This window comes from Lontra canadensis, unplaced genomic scaffold, assembly GCF_010015895.1.
Source record: "Lontra canadensis isolate GAN:19392208 unplaced genomic scaffold, GSC_riverotter_1.0 scaffold16, whole genome shotgun sequence".
Lineage (NCBI taxonomy): Eukaryota > Metazoa > Chordata > Mammalia > Carnivora > Mustelidae > Lontra > Lontra canadensis.
In genome coordinates, this window is record NW_022631010.1 from 7,385,474 (window position 1) to 7,407,183 (window position 21,710).

Below are 21,710 nucleotides of genomic sequence, written 5' to 3' on the forward strand. Positions count from 1 at the left end.
AAGAAACAGAAAACCTGAACAGACCCATAACCAGTAAGAAGATTGAAGCAGTCATCAAAAATCTCCCAAAAAACAAGAGCCCAGGGCCAGACAGCTTCCCAGGGGAATTCCACCAAACTTTTAAAGAAGAATTAATTAACCTATTCTGAAACTGTTCCCAAAAATAGAAATGGAAGGAAAACTTTCAAACTCCTTTTATGAGGCCAGCATTACCTTGATCCTAAAATCAGACAAAGACTCCATCAAAAAGGAGAATTACACACCAATATCCTTGTTTGAACACAGATGCAAAAATTCTCACCAAAATACTAGACAATAGGATCCAACAGTACATTAAAAGGATTACTCACTACACCAAGTGGGATTTATTCCTGGGCTGCAAGTTGGTTCAACACCTGCAAATCAATCAATGTGATACAATACATAAATAATAAAAGAAAGAACAAAAACCATATACTCTCAATAGATGCTGAAAAAGCATTAGACAAAGTACGGCATCCTTTCTTGATTAAAATTCTTTAAAGTGTAGGGATAGTGGGTATGTACCTCAATATCAACAAAGCCATCTATGAAAAACCTACAGCGAATATCATTCTCAATGGGAAAAAACTGAGAGCTTTTCCCCTAAGGTCAGGAACGTGGCAGGGCTGTCCACTATCACCACTGCTATTCAACATAGTACTAGAAGTCCTAGCCTCAGCAATCAGACAACAGAAAGAAATAAAAGGCATCTGAATTAGCAAGAAGTCGAACTCTCATTCTTTGCAGATGATATACTTTATGTGGAAAACCCAAAAGATTCTACTCCAAAACTGCTAGAACTCATACAGGAATTCAGTAAAGTTTCAGGATATAAAATCAATGCACAGAAATCAGTTGCATTTCTATACACCAACAACAAGACAGAAGAAAGAGAAATTAAGGAGTCAATCCCATTTATAAATTCATCCAAAACCATAAGATACCTAGGAACAAAACTAACCAAAGAGGCAAAGAATCTGTACTCAGAAAACTATAAAGTATTCATGAAAGAAACTGAGGAAGACACAAAGAAACATTCCATGCTCATGGATTGGAAGAACAAATATTGTGAAAATGTCTATGCTACCTAAAGCAATCTACACATTTATTGCAATCCCTATCAAAATACCATCATTTTTTTTTCAAAGAAATGGAACAAATAATCCTAAAATTTATATGGAAACAGAAAAGACCCCGAATAGCCAGAGGAATGCTGGAAAAAAAAAAAAAAAGCCAAAGTTGGTGGCATCACGATTCCAGACTTCAAGCTCTATTACAAAGCTGTCATCATCAAGACATTATGGTACTGGCACAAAACCAGACACATAGATCAATGGAACAAAATAGAGACCCCAGAAATAGACCCTCAACTCTATGGTCAACTAATCTTCAACAAAGCAGGAAAGAATGTCCAATGGAAATAAGAGAGTCTCTTCAACAAATGGGTGTTGGGGAAATTGGACGGCCACATGCAGAAGAATGAAACTGGACCATTTCCTTATACCACACACAAAAATAGACTCCAAATGGATGAAAGACCTCACTGTGAGACAGGACTCCATCAAAATCCTTGAGGAGAACACAGGCAGCAACCTCTTTGACCTCAGCCACAGCAACTTCTTCCTAGAAACATCACCAAAGGCAAGGGAAGCAAGGGCAAAAATGAGCTATTGGGACTTCATCAAGATCAAAAGCTTTTGCACAGCAATGGAAACAGTCAACAAAAACAAAAAACAACTGACAGAATGGGAGAAGATATTCACAAATGACATATCAGATTAAGGGCTAGTATCCAAAATATATAAAGAACTTATCAAACTCAACACCCAAAGAACAAATAATCCAATCAAGAAATGGGCAGAAGACATGAGCAGACATTTCTGCAAAGAAGACATCCAGATGGCCAACTGACACGTGAAAAAGTGCTCCACATCACTCAGCATCAGGGAACTCCAAATCAAAACCACAGTGAGACACCACCTTACACCAGTCAGAATGGCTAAAATTAACAACTCAGGAAATGACAGATGTTGGCAAGGATGTGGAGAAAGGAGAACTCTCCTACACTGTTAGTGGGTATGCAAGCTGGTGCAGCCACTCTGGAAAACAGCATGGAGGTTCCTCAAAAAGTTGAAAATAGAGCTACCTTATGACCCAGCAATTGCACTACTGGGTATTTACCCTAAAGATACAAATGTAATGATCCAAAGGTGCATGTCTACCCAAATGTTTATAGCAGCAATGTCCACAATAGCCAAACTATGGAAAGAACCTAGGTGTCCTTCAACAGATGAATGGATAAAGAAGATGTGAGATATACATATACATATACATATATATATATATATATATATACACACACACACACACACACAGACACAGACACACAGACACACACGCAAAGATGTGATATATATATATATATATATATATACATCTATACATCTCTATATAGATATGTATACACACACAGATGTGATACACACACACACACACACACACACACACACACTGGAATACTATGCAGCCATCAAAGGAAATGAAATCTTGCCATTTGCAATGCTATGGATAGAGCTAGAGGATGTTATGCTGAGCAAAATAAGTCAATCAGAGAAAGACAATTATCATATGATCTCCCTGATATGAGGAATTTGAGAGGCAGGGTGGGGCATTTGGAGGGTAGGGAAGGAAAAAATGAAACAAGATGGGATCAGGAGGGAGACAAAACATAAAAAGAGACTCAATCTCACAAAACAAACTGAGGGTTGCTGGGGGGTGGGGGGGTGGGGAGAAGGTGGTTGGGTTATGGACATTGGGGAAGGTATGTGAAATGCTGAGTGCTGTGAAGTGTGTAAGCCTGATGATTCACAGAACTGTAGTCCTGGGACAAATAATACATTATATGTTAATAAAAATAATTAATAAAAAAAAGAAAAATGAGTCTTAGTATCTTTTGATTCTTCTACTATTTTGACACCTCCTCTAAGTAGGTATCTCTGATTTATCTTGGCTTTCCACCCTTCTCACCCACATGATCCTAATTGGGACTCAGTCCTTCATGCCCTCTGAAGACTCTGAGGCAGGCAGACTGTGACTAGGGGAAGAATCTTGAACTCTGTAGTGGGGCGAGTCCTCCACCATGACACACAACTTCCATTACGGGCCTCTCTGGCTCACATACTAAAGCTCTCACTCGCCTGTCTGTCATCCGAAGGAGTGCACCGGGAAGGCAATGCTGGGAGATAATATGTTTCTAACACCACCAGAGTCTTCTACCCTCCTCCTCCGCCCTCCTCCTCCCACTGCCCTCCCCCCCCCCAGGTTAAAATGGTGAAATGAACCCACACATCTACTTTTGCTCCTTCCTGAAAACCGCTAAGACATTCTAAAGGGATTGTTTTCTAAAAAGAAACAAACTCCCAAGGACAGAGAGAATAGAAAGGGAGACAATGACAAAAATAATTTTGTAAGCTGGAAAACAGATGGATGAATACTGATTGACTTAGCAGACTCAAGAAAGCAAAAAACCCAGGTAAAGCTAAGAATAGCCCTCTTTTCATGGCAAAATCCTAAAATCTAAACAAAAACAAAAACTCCAACAAACAAACAAAAAAGGAATCAGCAGTCCTAGTTCGACTCTGGAACTGAGCAAGCCACAATAAGGAGAACTGGAAGGAGTTAAAGTCTCCCTTCTATCATCCTCCATGCTGCAGAGCCCCATCTCCCAACAGGCATATGGCTGGAGAGGTAGCTTCTAGAAGGGGGTAAAACAGAAGGTGTCTCAATTGGGTGCACCAGGGATGGCTGTGAACAAAGATTTCATGTGAAGAACAGGGGCATTAAGCGAATATTTACTCATTGCACATAGATCCTCAGCTCTCTTTTCTGCTTCCTTACCAGATCCCTGACAGCCACACTCCACCCCTTGTCTCTGGAATTCTGACCAGCCCCAAAGGAAAGAACTAAAGATATTGACATTAGAATTTCCAATAAATACAACCCTTGTCTCCCTACTGTGAATCTCTGAGTTGACAAGTCTGACCCCCACATTTTCAATAAGCTTTTCAGGCCTTTAGTCTTAATCAAGAGCAGACAGCCAAAGATCATGTCTTCTGTTCCCTAAAAGCAGATGCTTTTAGGGGTGCCTGGGTGGCTCAGTTGGTTAAGCGACTGCCTTCAGCTCAGGTCATGATCCTGGAGTCCCAGGATCGAGTCCCGCATCAGGCTTCCAGCTCCATAGGGAGTCTGCTTCTCCCTCTGACCTTCTCCTCACTCATACTCTCTCTCACTGTCTCTCTCTCAAATAAATAAATAAAATATTAAAAAAAAGCAGATGCTTTTAGGTGCACATGATTTATTGAGGGTAGGCTTTCAGGAGAAGCCTTCCCCACACCTCTCTCACTTCCCCCAAGAAGCAGCTGGGGAAAGAGCTGGGCAAGGGTGTGGTCTTGGCTGGAGTCTAGCCTCAGTCTGATTCCCCAGGGAGCCCTGGAGTGTGAATTACACCACAGGGTTGATTTCACCTGGAAGTAAGCGGGCTGTTTTATGCCCACACATTAATCAGTCATTGATTGTGGGCTGTCAGAGAGGAGGCCGTACTCTCCCAGGTGAGGCAGCTCTTGACTGTGGTCAATTCTCTAGAGAAAGGGGTAGCTCTGATCCATTAATCACCAACACTCACATCAGCTGGGGTATGGGTAGGACACCAATAACATCTGCTACAGGTTACCAGATAGCTGAGGAAAACTGCTATCGGCAAGAGAAGGAAGAAACAATAACAAAAACAAATAAAGCAAACTAATAACCAAAATAAACATTTAGAAAATCCACTTGGAAGAACCCAGGACTTAATCTGAAGAATAAGAGATGATACTGCTCCCATGAAACAAGAATAAGATTTTTTTTTATTTTTAAAAGATTTTATTTATTTATGTATGACAGAGAGAGATAATAAGAAAGTGAACACAAGCACAGGGGAGCTGGAGAGGGAGAAGCAGTCTTCCCGATATGGGGCTTGATCCCAAGACTGGGATCATGAACTGAGCCGAAGGCAGAGGCTTAACCACGGAGCCACCCAGGGGCCCCTAAGATGTTATTTTAGAAGGCAGGAAACAAAAATAAGCTTTTAAAACAAACAGACATGATAGGAGAAATGAAAAACTCAGTATTTCCCAGAAATAGACCCAAAAGACAAAACAATGAAAAATAGGAAAGAAAAGAGGAATGCAGGAGGAATAGCCCAGAAGGTTTAACATCTGAATAACAGTCATTCCAAAAAGAGAGGGGAGGAAATCATTAATGAGGTAATTCAAGAAAAATTTCCCAAAGTGAAAAAACAAATTTCCAGGTTGAAAGGGAACATCATACGCCTAGGTCAATGGGTAAAAGTGGTCCAACCAGTACACATACTTGTGAGATTTCAGAACCCTGGGGACAAAGAAGATCCACAAGCTTGAATAAGAGAAAAGAGGCATATACCAACCAAGTCTCAAGAATCAGAATGACTTCAGACTTCCTTCACTGGAACTGTTCCAGAAACATTGGAGGGTAGAATACTAGGGTAATATCCTTATAATTCTAAAGGAAGTTTGTTTCCAATCTAGAATTCTATACCCAGTCAACCCATTAATCAAGAACTAAGTAGAATAGAGACTTTCAGATGTGTACAATCTTATTCATCCTTTACTTGGAAGTAACTGAAGGATGTTCTCTACCAAAATGAGGGAGTAAACCAAACAGAATGACACAGAATACAGGAAGAAGGAGATCCAACACAATGTGGGGTATGGGCTGATATAGTGTGAACCTAGAAGGATTAGAGCCGAGAGACTCAAGACACAAATATGTAAAGGATTGTCATGAGCAGGATGACCACTGACATTGTACCACTTCATAACCAGTTTTTCTTCAAGATACAGATGTCTGAGGTAAATCGGCTAGATGACAGAGACCCCACTTATTGTTGGAAAGAGCTCTCAGCTAATACTCTTGAGACTTGGTATTCAGTCCTGGCTTTGTTTTGAGATAGCTGTGCTGAGAAAGTCTCTTTCCCTTCCTAGACTTCTAAATCATCCTCTGTTCAATGTCAAGAATGGGCATGTGTCTTGAATGGACAAGAAGTCCATGTGTCTTTAAGGCTCTCTGTGCCTCTGTGAAATTCATTCTTCACGACACACAATTCTATGAGTTTTGAAAAATGCATAGTTATATACTACCTCTGCAGTCATCACCTAAAAAAAATGCTCTCATGCTACTCCTTTGTAGTCAACCCCTCTCTCTTCCCCTCAACTCTTGGAAGCCACCAATCTGTTCTCCATCCTTACATTTCCTATAATATATACATGGAATCATACAATATAAAGCCTTTTGAATCAGGTTTCTTTCATCGAACGCAATGCATTTTGTTTGACACCCTAGCCAGCAATTACCACTAATCTTGTTTTCAGTTCTCCCTCAAAGCAGATTCTCAGGCAAGAATTAAAATGAAAGTAGTTGATGTGGGAGGTGATCTCAAGAAGTGCTAGTTAAGGGAATGAAGAAGTGAGATAGGGAAAGGAAGGAAGCCAATAGAAGGTATCTTCTTTTTCAAGTAGGATATCACTGTGGGTACAAGGCTCCACCCTCTGGGGACTCTGGGATCCACTGCAGAACCCCCACCTCAGAGCAGTCCAGCCTAATAGGTGAAGAAGCTGGGATATTTATCCACCAACTTCCTGTTCGTCATTGATTGAGGGTTGCAAGCACTTCTGGCTTGCCTGGTATGTGGACCAAACATGTTTCTGCCACCAAGGGGAAGAAAAAAGCCCTCAGGCAGAAAGTTACAGGTGTTCACAGTAAGCAGCTTTTGGTGTGCAGTGGTGAGTGCCAAGAGAGATGTGTGAGGCATTGACAGCATTGGCTACACCCTGCCCCTCCAAGTGAGAGGATGAAATCCTCATATACCACCAAACAGCTGCAGAGAAGAACCTTGAGGGCATCTGTGGTTAGGGCCTGAGAAAACAGCCAGGACAATGAACCCGGGGTCCCACTGGAAGAATTCTAAGGATGGGGACTTTTCACCTTGAGAATAGGAGGGGACCTCTGAGAGATAAGACTACCTTACCTGAGGACTGATGGGGACCACCCCAAAACAAGTCTATGTCCCCACCGCTGAATCCCACCCTTGCACCTTCCACCCTCCTCCGTGAGAATCAACCCCCTGATGTGAACCGTAGAGCTTTTTCTCTACACAGTTGGTAAAACAAGCTTGTGTTACTTGCTTAGAACCCTCAGCTCTGTTAGCAAATTATTGGTTCAGTAGATGTGCCTCTCAGCAGAAAAATGTTGGTGTGCAAGAAATACCCTTCAATTTTCACAACCTAAACTGAATTCAGTTTCTTTCTTTCTTTTTAAAAGATTTTTATTTATTTGTCAGAGAGAGAGAGAGAAAGTACAAGCAGGGGGAGCAGCAGGTAGAGGGAGAAGCAGTCTCCCCACTGAGCAAGGAGCATGATGAGGGATTCGATCCCAGGACGCTGAGATCATGACCTGAGCCAAAGGCAGATGCTTCATTAACTGAGCCACCCAGCCATCCCCTGAACTCTGTTTTTATTGTGAGCTTCATTCTGTGTTGATGTCACCTTAATTTCAGTCAGTTGTTGCCTGTTTCCGGGAGGCTTTCAGAAATCCAAAGCACTGGCAGGTGGCATCTAGTCTGCGTTATCGCTGTCCACATCAGCATCACAAGAGATGCCCTCTTTTGATGTTGTCTTTGGTGGTCAATTCACCTAAGTCCTTGCTGGCCCCACCCTCATCGTTTCCTCCTTGATTCCTTGGAGGCCGGCTGTCTCTCAGCCAATTCCTGTGCCCTTCTTGATTCATGGGGTATTCTAAAGTTCTGTGATGGGCCAAGGGAACTTAGTGGGTTATTCAGGACTCTTTGGATTCTCTGGGTTATTCACAGATGTACACAACTCCTTCTGTTATTTCCACACTTTCCTGACTCTTGGGAGTCCTGACTCTATGTAATGTAATGCATTCACACAGTCATTTCTTTGGGGAAGTCTTATGGCTGCCCTGAGCTCTACCCAGGGTTCTCTCTGCACTTGGGTTTTCCAAACTGACATGGGTTTCATTGAGGAAAAAATGGTGCGATGTAGAGCTTCCTTTTTCAGGTATCTACCATCATGTAATTCTCTTTAGTACCCAGTTTGGGGATTTATTCTAATGGAGATGTGGATATGTAATTTCTTTCAAATCAAATGCATTTTCTCAAACATGTTATACAATTTGCATATACATTCCTCTAGGTTTCTAGTAGGCTACCTTTTAAATTAACTTTTTATTTTTAGATAATTGTAGATTCACATGAAATTGTGATTAATAACACAGAAAGATCCTTGTACCCCTCAGTTTCCTCCAGTGTTAACATCTTGTATACCTGTAGCACAATAGCAGAGCCTAGAAATTGACATTGATACAATATACCAATCTTACTCCATTTTCTCCAGTTCTACAGACAGGTATATTTATGTATTTCATTTTATGAAATTTATCACAAAAGTAGATACATGTAATCAACACCACAGTTGAGATACAGAACAGTTTAACCACCACAAGGGTCCCTTGTGCTGCTGCCCTTTTAAGTCATAGCCATATTCTTGCCACTGAACTCCACCCTATGTTGTCCCTAAATCCTGACAACTACTAATAATTGTCCATCTATATAATTTTGTTATCTCAAGAATGTTATATAAATGACATTATACAGCGTATAGCCTTTGGGGATTGTTTTTTTTTTTAAGATTTTATTTATTTATTTGACAACAGAGATCACAAGTAGGCAGAGAGGTAGGCAGAGAGAAGGGGAAGAAGGCTCCCCGCTGAGCAGAGAGCCCAATGCGGGGCTGGATCTCAGGAACCTGGGATCATGACCTGAGCCGAAGGCAGAGGCTTTAACCCACTGAGCCACCCAGGTGCCCCATTGGGGATTGGTTTTATTTACACATCATAATTCCCTGGAGATTATCCAAATTGTTGTGTGTATCAGTAGCTCATTCCTTTTTATTGCTGAGCAGTATTCCACCGTTTCTTTAACCATTCCCCCATTGAAAGATATCTCGATTGTTTCTAATTTGGACTATTACGAACAGTCAAGACAATACAATAGTAATGAACATTCTTGTACAGGCTTTTGTATGAACATAACTTCTCTGGGATAAATGCCCAGGAGTGCCATTGCTGAGTCATATGGAACTGTGTTTAATTTTGTAAGAAACTGCCAGATTGTTTTCTGGAGTGGCTGTACCCTTTGATATTCCCACCAGCACTGTATAAATGATCCAAATTCTCTGTATTCTCACCAGCATTTTGTGTGTCACAACATTTTAATCTAGCCATTCTGATAGATGTGTAGTGATATCTCATTGTGGCTAATGAGATTTTGAACTTTTTTTCCCCCTCCATTTCCCCAGTGGCTAATGATATTTAACATTTTTTTTTCATGTGCTTATTAACAATCTGTAGAACTTCTTGGTAAAATGTTTGGTTAATCTTTTGCTCATTTTCTAACTGGATTGTTTGTGCGGCTTTTGTTTGGTTTTGCTTTTTTACTGTTGACTTTTCAGAGTTCTTTACCTATTCTAGGTACTAGTCTTTCATTGGATATGTGATTTTAAAATATTTTCTCCCAGTCTGTGGCTTTATTTTCATCTCCTTAAAGGTCCTTCACAGAGCCAAAGTTTTTAATTCTAATGAAACCTGATTTACCAAATATTCCTTTCATGGATTTTGCTTTCCATGTCAAGTTATGAACTCTTTAAAATAATTTTTTAAAAAAGATTTTATTTAGTTATTTGAGAGAGAGAGAAAAGAGAAAGAGCACATGAGCAGGGGTGGGGCAGAGGTAGAAGCAGATTCCCTGCAGAGCAAGGAACCTGATGCAGGACTGGATTCCAGGATGCTGGGATCATGATCTGAGCTGAAAGCAGACGCTTAACCAACTGAGCCACCCAGGTGCCCCAGGTTGTGAACTCTTTACCTGGTCTTAGATTGTAAAGATTCTCTCCTAAGTTTTTTCCCAAAATTTTATATTTTACATTTAAGTCTCTGATTCATTTTGAGTTAATTTTTGTTTAAGGTGTGATGTTTACGTTGAAGGGTTTTGTTACTGTTGTTATTGCTTACTTTTGGATTTTCAATTGTTTTAGCACCACTTCTTGAAAGGCTATCCTTCCTCTGTTGAATTGCTTTTGTACCTTTGTAAAAAATCAGTTGGGCGTATTTGTGTGGATCTATTTCTGGGTTCTGTGTTCTGTTCCTTTGATCTATATATCTATCCCTATCCCAATACCACAAAGTCTTGATTACTGAAGCTATATAATAACTCTCTAATTTGGGTAGACTGATTCCTCTATTTTTCTTCTTTTCTGTACTTATTTTATCTATTCTATGGCCTATTCCTTTCCATACATATTTTATTTTTGCTTAGGTTCACTGAGATATAATTGACATATAACACTGTGTAAGTTTAAGGTGTAAACATAGTGATTTCATATATGTATATAGTACAAAATGATTACTGCAGGAAGATTAGTTAACACATCCATAACCTCACATAGTTGTAATACTTTTTTAAAGAGATTTTATTTATTTACTTGAGAGAGAATGAGAGAGAGAGAGTATGAGAGGGGTGAGGGTCAGAGAGAGAAGCAGACTCCCCACCAAGCAGGGAGCTTGATTCGGGACTCGATCCTGAGAGTCCGGGATCATGACCTGAGCTGAAGGCAATTGCTTAGCCAACTGAGCCACCCAGCCTCCCAGTTATAATACTTTTTGTAAAGATTTTTAAAATTTATTTTAGAGAGTGAAAGAGAGTGCATGCAGGGGCAGGGGTGGGGGAGGGGAGAGAGAGGGAGAGAGAATCTTGGGCAGAATCCGTGAGAATCCGTGCTGATCTCAAGCATGACGTGGGGGGCACCTGGGTGGCTCAGTGGGTTAAAACCTCTGCCTTCAGCTCAGGTCATGATCCCAGGGTCCTGGGATTGAGCCCCGCATTGGGCTCTCTGCTCGGCAGGGAGCCTGCTTCTCCCTTTCTCTCTGCCTGCCTCTCTGCCTGCTTGTGATCTCTGTCTGTCAAATAATAATAAAAAAAAAATTATCAAACATGACGTGGGGCTCAATCTTAGAACACAGAGATCATGACCTGAGTAGAAATCTTGGGAGCTTAACTGACTGAGCCACCCAGGTGCTCCTATAATATTTTGTATGCATGGTGAGAACTTTTAAAATCCACTGTCTTAGAAGCTTCTAAGTATATAATACAGTGTTGTTAACTATAGTCACCATGCTATATATTAGGTCCCCAGAACTTAGTCATCTCATAACTCTCACTTTCTATTCCTTCTCCTCCTGCCCTTTCCTTCTTTTTCTTTTTCCAGTTTTTGTCTGGTTTGGGTATCAGAATAACACTGGCCTCATAAAAGTTGGAAAATGTTCCCATGTCTGTTTTCTGGAAGAGATTGTATAAATTGGTATTAATTCTTCTTTAAATGTTAGAATTCCCATGTGGACCTGGAGATTTCTTTTGCAGGAGTTTTTAAATTATGGATTCAATTTATCTAATGGTTATAGGATTACTCTGATTATCTACTTCATCTTGGTTGAAATTTGGTAGTTAGGTAGGTTGAAATTGGTCTATTTCTTTTTTTTAATAAATTTTTAAAAAGATTTTTATTTATTTATTTGACAGAGATCACAAGTAGGCAGAGAGGCAGGAAGAGAGAGAGGAAGGGAACAGGCTCCCTGCTGAGCAGAGAGCCCGATGCGGGGCTTGATCTCAGGACCCTGGGATCATGACCTGAGGACCCTGGGATCATGACCTGAGTCGAAGGCAGAGGCTTTAACCCACTGAGCCACCCAGGCGCCCCTGGTCTATTTCTTTTAAATTGTTGAATTCATGAGCATAAATCTTTTACTAGCATTCCCCTCATTATCTTCTTAATGGATTCAAGAATGAAGTGATATCCTGCTTTGTTCCTGATATTCGTTATATTTGTCTTCTCTCTTTTTATCTTCATCAGTTTTGCTTAAAGTTTTTAAACTTTATTAAATTTTTCAAAGAACTAGCTTTTTAAAGTAATTCTCTCTATTGGTTTCTTCTTTTCAGTTTCATTGATTTTTGCTGTTTATTATTTTATTTATTGAGCCTGGTTTGGGTTTATTCCTCTGTCCTCTTTTCCATTTTCTCCAAGTAGGAGCTTAGATTATTGATTTAAAGCTTTTTCTCTTTTTTAATATAAGACTTTAGTGCTTTAAATGTCCTATTTAGCACTGCTTTTGTTGGATCCCACAAATTTTGATACTTTGTGTTTTCATTTTAATTTAGTTCCACTTTTAAAACAATGTCCCTTGAGACCTTTTTGACCCATGGATTATTTAGATGTGGGTTTATCTTCCAAAGTTTGGAGCTCTTCATGTTGTCATTCCATTACTGACTTTTTTTTTTCCACTTTGATCTCATTATGGTCAGAGATCCTACTTTGTACGTAAGTTTTCAATTATTTTAAATTAGTTGAGGTTTGTTTTATGGTCCCGGATATGGTTTATCTTGGTGAATATTGTATGAATTCTTGAAAACAACATGTGTTCTGTTATCGCTGGATTCCTAAGATGCCAGCAATATCCTGCTAACTGGTAGTGTTGAGTTTTTCTCTATCTTTAGTGATTTCCTAACAGTTTTACCACTCGCTGAGAATGGGGTTAAAGTCTCCGCTTGGCATTATGGACTTGTCTATTTCTTCCTACAACACTACTAGTTTCTGCATCATATATTTTGAGGGTCTTTGTAGCGTGTACACATTTAGGATCCTTGTGCTTTCCTAGTGGATGAATCTTCTTATTTTTATGTCACGTTGCTCTTTGTGTCTAGCAGGAAGAAGTATAATCCCTATTTACAGATGAGGAAACTAAGGTGCAGCAGAATTTAAAACTAAGTCTAAAAATTCAGGAGATCAAAAATCTCCACAAGGCAAACCCTACAGTAATAACAGTTTCAGGCAAGTTCCATCGATGGTTGCAAAATTTAGTAGGTGAAAATTTGATAGGTAACAAAATCTTGAAGTATCTCCTCAGCATACCTATTAATTATAAAGGGAAAATATTGGAGTGCAGAAACCCTGCAGACACCTGTATAACCAAGGGATCAAGGTCAAGATTACTAGTAATAGCCATATTGACATTACATAACCTTGACATGATGAACTAGGAAGGACACAGTATTGCTTCTTGCCTCAATCTAATCGTGACAAACCCAAAGGGAAAGACAGTCTACAGAATCCCACAGAGGTGCCTGGATTAGAAACCGGAGCTCCTACTCTTTCCACTTTAGTCAAGAAAGATGTGGAAGCCAAGGATATGGGGGTGCCTCCTTTCTGAGGGAGGCTGTCCTGCTGGCTGGATGGTTGCCCACCTCACTGCTTGGGACTCAGTAGCTTAGTGTGTTCTGTGGTTAAAATCCACATCTCTCTGCTGGAGCACTTTCTTCAAAGCATGAAAGTGGTTCCATGTGTGTCACCCAGAGATTAAAATACTCCCCCACCACTCCTGTTTAGCCTTCAAGCAGCAACTGATGGGAGCAGGTGCATAAACACTCCAGCTCTCTTTCCCATCTGGGGTTTGGGGGAGGTAACCCTGGGGTGTGTTCTCCATTGGCTCCCAGAATTCCTCCATGGTGTTGAACTCTAGTTGTTTGTACTGGCAACTTATTGATAAGGTACATTTACTGGCTGCCTCCACCCACTTCACCTCCGCCACCCCATCTCACTTCCCCACTCAGCTACCAATGTTTCTTAGCATCACCTCTCAAACTACTTGCATCCAGTTCCTTGTCTGAGAGTCGGCTTCTGGAGGAACCTGAAGGAAGGCATCTGCTGATGGGTGCCATTATCCCTCAGTCACATACAGATTGCAGCCAGCAAAGGCATCATGCAGGGGCAGCACCGGACAAAGCTACTGTGAACAGCTACTCAGGCAGTGCACAATACAACTACCCAGAGCTTTACAAATTGGTGCCTGTATTAGTTTTCTATTGCTGTGTAACAAAGTAGCTTAAAATGACACGCATTTGTTATCTTGCAGTACGGGAGGTCAGAAGTCCAAAATGGGTTTCGCTGCACTCCAATCAAGATTTGGGCAGCTCTGTGTTCCCTCTGGAGATTCTGTCTAGGAACGTATCTGTCTCCTTGTCCTTTTCAACTTCTTGAGGCTTCCTGCTTTCCTTGACTTGTGGTCCCCCTCCTCCATTTTCAAAGTTAGCAGTGTAATAGCTTAAACTTTCTCTTTCTTTCCTCTGTTTTTTTTTTTCTTTTCTAAAGATTATTTATTTTGAGAGAGAGTGCATGGGAGTGGAGAGGGAGAGGGAGGGAGAGAATCTCAAGCAGACTGTGCTGAGCGTGGAGCCCGATGTGGGGCTCGATTTCATGACCCTGAGATCACAACCTGAGCCGAAACCAAGAGTCTGACCCTCAGCTGACAGAGCCACCCAGGTGCCCCTCTTTCTTTCCTTTCTTTCTTTCTTTCTTTCTTTCTTTCTTTCTTTCTTTCTTTCTTTCTTTCTTTCTTTCTTTCTTTCTTTCTTTTTTTCTCTCCTCTCTTTCTATCATCACATCTCTGACTCGCCTGTCTCCCTCTTCCCTTTATAAGGACCCTTGTGATTACATTGGACCAACCTGGATAATCCAGGATAATCTCCCCATCTCCCCAGGATAATCTCTCCATCTCAAGATCCTTTATTTAATCACACCACAAAGACCCTTATGCCATAGACGGTAACACATTCACAGGTTCTGAGGAGTAGGACAGGAACATCTTGGAGGGCCATTATTCTGCCCACCACAGTGCCCATGATCAAGGGTCTAGAATAAAGGGACTGAGTTGGCAATACCTCCCCAGAGGAAGTCAGCACTGTAAGGGAGGGGAAGGTGGAAAAAGAGGCTCTTACATAAAATGGAGACAGAAAAGAAGACATTTCAATGGCTTTATATACAGTATATATTTTGCACACACACGCATATGCACATGTGATTATGGGGAGGAGGGAGCTGGAGGAAGCAGAATGAACATAACAATGACAGGAGCCTGCCAGGAGTAGGAAGAACAGTAAGGACGAGACAGGTAGGGTGGATTTACTGAGGAAGTGGCCCTGTCTTAGGTGGGGCAGCAGACAGACCGGGTGAGGGTGGAGCCCATGGACTTTACAGAGAGAAGTTTTAAAGGCTGCCAGGAATGCGCACATGAGTGAGAACAGAGGAAGGGAGTGTGGTCTGGCTCTGCCAGGCTGAGTGGAGGGTGGGCGGAACCTTCTCACTGCAGAGAGGGAGGAAGCTGGGCTCTGGGACCAGAGAGGGGAAAAAGAAAGAGAAACTAGTTTTGTTGTGGGAAATAGGACTGTGGTTTCATATTTGGAAGTGCCTGTGTGTGATGAGTTTAAGTATAGAATTTGGTGACTGGTTGGGGAAGAATGATAAATTTGCAACTTTTATAAAGCATTTTGTCCCCTATTAAAAGTCCTCTGTGCATGTCAAATGAGATTCATCTGTGAATTCATGTAATAAACACTGACCGGCTGCCAGGCCCCCAGCAATGGGGATACAGTGAGCAAATGAGGTGAGTGAATGAGTGGGTCAGGAAATCAGGGTGAAAGAAAGAGAAAGTCAGGGGTATGGAGGAAGGAATAGGAGTGGGTGACAGAGGCCAAATAGGGGATGAGGTGTAGTTTTCAGGATCCTTGTCACCTGTGGAGGGAAGCTTGTCCAGCTTCTACCCTCCATCCCTCCTCATGTGGGAAGCAGCTTTGAGGACTATGTCCCCCACTTTCTTCTTCCTTGGGGACTTTCCTTTTTTTCTTCCTCCTCTCTCTGTGCCTTTCTTTGTCTAGAGCTTAGGAGGGACAGTGACCGTGGCTTCCTTCTCTTGCTTCCATTTTTAATTCCTACTCTTTGGACCCAATTCAAAAAACAAAAATGAATAGAGGCTTACTCTGGGCCTGGAATATACAAGATGGGAGACTCCCATGGCCAAGGGCAATGCTCCAGCAAGGAGGCATCTGGGAGCCATTAGCAGCAACATGCACAGCAGCTGGGCCAGGGGTGTACCAGCCAGCAAAGGGGATCTGTGTGAGGCACCAACAGCATCCACAAAAATGAGGGTGTGGAGTAACAGATGGTCTCACACCCTGCTCAAGGGAGTACAAATTGCTACAGGACTTTGGAGAGCCATTTGGTAATGTAGAGTAGGAGACTCATGTGTCCTACGACCCAGCAATTCCACTCTCAGCCACATACCCTAGAGAAATGTTTGCATATGTAGGAGAAAATGAATACAAGAACATTTATTGCTGCATAGTCTGAAATAGCAAAAATTGGAAATAAATAAAATGTTCATCTCCTATGAAATTGGATACATTCACACAATGGAATGCAGCAGGTGAAATGAACAAGAGTTACAAGTATCATCAGTGAAAGAAGCACACTGCCTAACAATTTGCATAATGTCACAATTTATAGTTTAAAAGCATGTAAATATTTGTGTGTGTGTGTGTGTGTGTGTGTGTGTGTGTGATGTAAATGTGCTCAGGAATCCTAATACTCAATGTGAGAGTCAGAATAGAGTAACAGGACTTGCAGCCTGATTGCTTGGGTTTGCGTTCCAGTTCCATCTTTTACTAGTTCTGTAACTCGGAAAGTTTAATTAACCTCTCCAAGCTTTACTTTCCTTATATGTAAGATGGGAAATGATGATTGTGTTAGTCCACGGTTGCTGCACTAATGCTGTGTAACAAACAACCCTGAAGTTCCGTGACTTACAACCAGAAGCATTTGTTTTTCATTCATGTCTGTGAGTTGTCTGTGGTTCTGCTGGGCTTGGCTCCAGACTGTGGGTTGGGTGAAGGTCTGTTCCACGTGTCTATATCAGCAACTATCCAGGGTGTGTTCTTTTCACCGCAGAGGTCACAAGTGTAAGAGAGGGAAGCGGAAACACATGATGCCTTCCTAAATCTTCCTAAACGAACAGCATGTTGCTTCCATCCACATTCCACTGGCCAAAGCAAGTCACCAGGGTGAAATTAGTGGAGTAGAGGAAGCACGCCCCACTCACAGAGAACCAGAGCAAGGACAGGGGAAGAAGTAACTACCAGCCAATAATAGCACAATAGTGCCTACCTCCTGGGGGTTATTTGGAAGGTTAAACAAGTTAATGTATGTACAGGCCTTCGGGCAGGGCCTGGCATATAGTAGGTCCTTTATTCTTATTAATCAGGAGAATGATGAACTCTGGGAGAAAAGGGGGCTTTAACTCTGTTGAATTCCCCCCCTGATTTTTTTTTTTTTTAAGATCATAAACTAAAAGAGAATGAGGAAAAGTATTTGTTTTCAGGAGATGGCTTTTGATCTAGGTGGGAATTGACTAGTCCCAGAGGGCAGCGTTGGTTAGGGGCAGACATTCGCACTGATGGGCATGTGACTTCTGGGGACTGGATGGAGTTGTAGTGAGAGAAAAGGGGTCGGGGGAGGAGAGCTACCTCAGAAAGCATGGGGTCTGGACAAAAGGAGGAAAAAGAAGTGGACAGGAGACTCGGTTGTAGACTCCGAGTCTATGCGGTTTGCTCATCTCAGTGTCCCGGCATCATGCCTGGCATGTGCTATAAACACTCCCAAGGTGCATGCAGGGGGAGAGGAAGAAGCTGTGAAGAACACAGAGGTCAGAGGGAATCAGAGAAAAATGAGGAGCCCTGTCCCTGAATGCTGGAGGAGTAGATGGTTGAAGGGGATGGGCAGCTCCCATTGGCCACTGTCCTGCTCTGGACCCGGCCTTGCTGTGTGGGTCTGGTGTTCTTGGACAGAGAGGGCAGAATTCTGTTTCATTTGGTAGGCTTTGTCTCAGCCCCAGCTTCTGAGCTGCAAAAGCTGGAAGGCCCCATTCCCTTCTGTCTGTCTGTCCATCTCTTTATTCTGCCACGCCCTTCTCTCCCTTTTCCCCTTTGCTTCCTTCAACCACCCCCAGCACATCTCCTCTTCAGCCTCCTGCCCGCTTTGGTCCCCACGGCAAAGAGGCCCAGACTGGAAGGAGGCTTGGGGCAGTTGAGGCTCTCTGGGATTGGGAGCTGAGCGAAAGGTGGAATGGAGGCCCTCTTCGTTGCTCCTTTTAGCTTGAAAAGCTCAACGGAGCCTTCATAAAGGGCAAGCAGCCAAAGGCCTTAGGAAAAGGTAGACTCATTTCCTTATAAATGATGTGGTTATGAGGGCGGGAGTCTCACATGTGGCTTTTTGCATAATCAAGTTATCAGGTAGTTAGCCCATTAGAGGGCTCCTAAAGTCTCCGGCGGCTCTGACTCATGGCAGGGAACACCTGTGAGATGAGCCAACAGGGATGGAGCTCCGAGCACGGGCCTGCCTAGACAGTGTCAGGTGGGGATACTCTCTGGGGCTCATGTCACCAAAACCTAGACTTTAGTATCGGTCTGGATTAAAGTCTCAGCCTCACCCCTTGCCAGCTGTGTGACTTTGGGTGAATAGCTAACCCTCTCTGTGCCTCTGTTTCCACGTGAGGTCAGTGTTGTCCTGGGCAAGTGCAGCTGGCTGCTCTGACAGATCCCTAAGGAGGGCAGTACCTGGGTGTGGCCACCAATTTCTGGAATCTAATTCTCAGGCTTCCCTCGGAAATTTAGAGGTTGACACTTCAGCAACTAGACGCACTGTGTCAGGTTCCTAGGACCACCATAACACAGGGCCACAAACTGGGCAGTTTGAAAAAAAACAGAAATTTCTTCTCTCACAGTTCTGGAAGCTAGAAGTCCGAAATCAAGGTCATGCAAGGTCAGCAAGGTCATGCTCCAAGGCTCTATGATGTCCTCCTGTTGGGGATGGGGGTCACCTTTGCTCCCTTGTCCAGGGCGCTAATGTCTCTGTGGAGGTCAGGGGCAGGGCACCATGATGGATTTGTCAGTCCTAAGGATATATGGAAGGTTTGGAAGCCCTCACTACTGGAAGAAAGGAAGGAATATTATAGAGCCTGAGTTAATTAAGGAGGATATTTGGGCATCCTCACACTCCCTCTTGTCCCCTTGAGATGGCCTCAGTCCTCAGCATGCTGGAGAGAACACCAGGAGGGAGTGGGAGCAATGTTCTCTGGCAAGTGCTGCCCCTTCTGGATCTCTTTCTCCCTGCTCTGCGGATTCAGCCCTCTGCTCAAGTCTCTAGCACCTTAGGCTAGGGAGGGATGGGGCGCAGAGAAGCTGGAGGCAGGGCTGGTGGGGACTGGTGGACGGCGCCTCAGGACCAGAGTGCCTGCCTGAGGGGGCTGCCTGGGGAGCTGGTTCAGAGTGGACACCAGGCAGGTTGGGAGAGTGGAGCTCTGTCTTGATTCCCAAGAGTTAAGCCTCGGAACAACTGGGGATTTGGAGTGTCACAAGCTACCTACAAGCGTGGTTAGGTGGTATATAGGACCATGCCCTTGGACTATGCTGTTGAACCATGAGCTGCCCACTTCCTGCTCTCCTTTCTATGTGTAGTAATCCAGGTTCTCCAGAGAAATGGACCAGTCCAATATGCATAGAGAGGGGGAATGGAACAGGGGGACGGGAAGGGGAAGGGATTGGTTTATGTGATTATGGAAGCTGATAAGGCCAAAATCTGAAGGGTGGGCCACCAGGCTGGAGACGCAGGGAATAGATGTTACAGTGACAGTCCAAAGGCCATCTGCTGGCAGAATTTCCTTTTGTTCAGGGCAGGTCAGACCTTGTCTCTATTTAGGCCTTCAACTGATTGGATGAGGCCCACCCACATTATGGAAGGCAATCTGCTTTACTCAAAGCCCACTGATTTGAATATTCATATCATTTAGATATGATAGACACTCTCACAGAAATACCCAGAATAATGTTTGGCCATATATCTGGGTGTCCCATGGTAAGCCAAGTTAACACATAAAATTAATCTCCATACTAAAATGACTTCACCAAGCAATAGAAATGGTAGCTTTAAGTCACTGAGGTGTTACCTTGAATTGGGGGCCTTGTGCTTACTTCCCAACACCTCGCACATGTATGGTAAGTTTTATGTTCCTTTCACAGAGGAGTCAACTGAATCTTGCCCAGTGTTATAGCCAATGTCGATGACCCGTTTTGATCTCTTTTTCCCACCAACAACCCCTCTCCCAGCTGCTGTCAGGGAGGTGGTTAAAAGCTTACATCTGAGACTCCCTCTGGAGGATGGCCTGTGGTTGCTGGGCTTGCTTTTTTCTAGAACTTTCTGGGCGCTTACACCCTCCTCTCCCATTACCACTGCCCCCATCCTCCAGGGATGGACAATGACTGATTGGCACAGGGGTACAAAAGTGTGGCCTGCTTACCTCAAGGGGGAGAGCGTTAGACCATTTACTCCCCAGAGCTCCCTGTGGGATCAGGCAGAGGTTAGGCACCAACTGAGACCCCATTCTTGCTGAGTATCTTCTCCTACTTTGTCCTGCTTCCCTTTCTCCCTCCTTTTCTCTTGAGATCACTTCCTCAGTACATCATGTGCCCAAGAATCCCCATCTCAGGTTCTGACTCTGGAGAGTGGGATCGAAGGCCCCTGCTAATAAGGAATTTAAAACTATGTCTACTTGACTTCAAAGTTGGCCCACTGAACCCCGGCATTGTCTATAGCTGGGGGTGGTAGGCTGGCAGGTGTGAATGCATCCTTGAGGGACCCTGGTCTCAGCTGCAAAGAGGAGAAGAGTCCTAGCCTTGGGAAGATCTTAGTGACCCTCTTCCTCGCTTTCTTGTCTCTTATTCCGCAAAGCACAGCACCAGCAACAAGCTGGTGAATTAGGCACCGCCACAAGGTCAGGGAGGGGCAAATTGAAAGCTGGGCTTGTGAGCAAAGAGACCAGGGGTCCATAAGTCTCATGCCTAAGACTTCTCAGAGCAGAGAGTCACAGCTTTCAATAGCAGGAGACCAGATGCGCAGTAATAGGAACGTACTGGAAGTCCTGAGCTGTAACTTGGGAGAGGGTGCGAGCCAGACCCGGGTGGGCAGGCTGCCTAGTCAGCAGGCTCTGGGCCTCGGCTGTGGTCCGAGGCCCCATTTGCAGCCCCCTGCCTGTGGGAGTGCTGAGTCACCACCCTGGGAAGGTCTCGGCTGGATTTTTCCATAACTTAGAGGTTTGGACGTGCTCCAGTCATGCCTGTTCCAGTTAGAATGTTGCCTTCAGATTTCCCAGGAGGCTTCCAGCCCTGTCTGAGAGTCAGCTGCTCAAGGACAGCAAATAAGTGAGAACAACCTGTCCCAGGTGGAGATGAGAGAGTCTGGACCCAGGAAGGTAGAGAGCCAGAGCCTGGCAGAGAAATTACTGAGGGGGGCTATCCAGTTGGGGAAGGGCTCCTCACTGGCCCCCAAAGAGCCTTCTACTCCGCCTGGCTGGAGAAGACAACAAAGGATGGGTTGCCCATTACTGGACGGCTTCTCTCTCTTTTTCTTTCTTAAGAGAGAGCGTGTGTGCGCATGGAGAGTTGGGGAGAGGGAGAGATCCCAGGAAGACTCCACTGATTGCAGAGCCCTGTCCGGGGCTTGATCTCACCATCCCGAGATCCTAACCTAAGCCCAGATCAAGAGTCAGACACGTCACCGCTTCACCGCTTAAGCGACTGAGCCACCCAGATGCCCCTGGTGGAA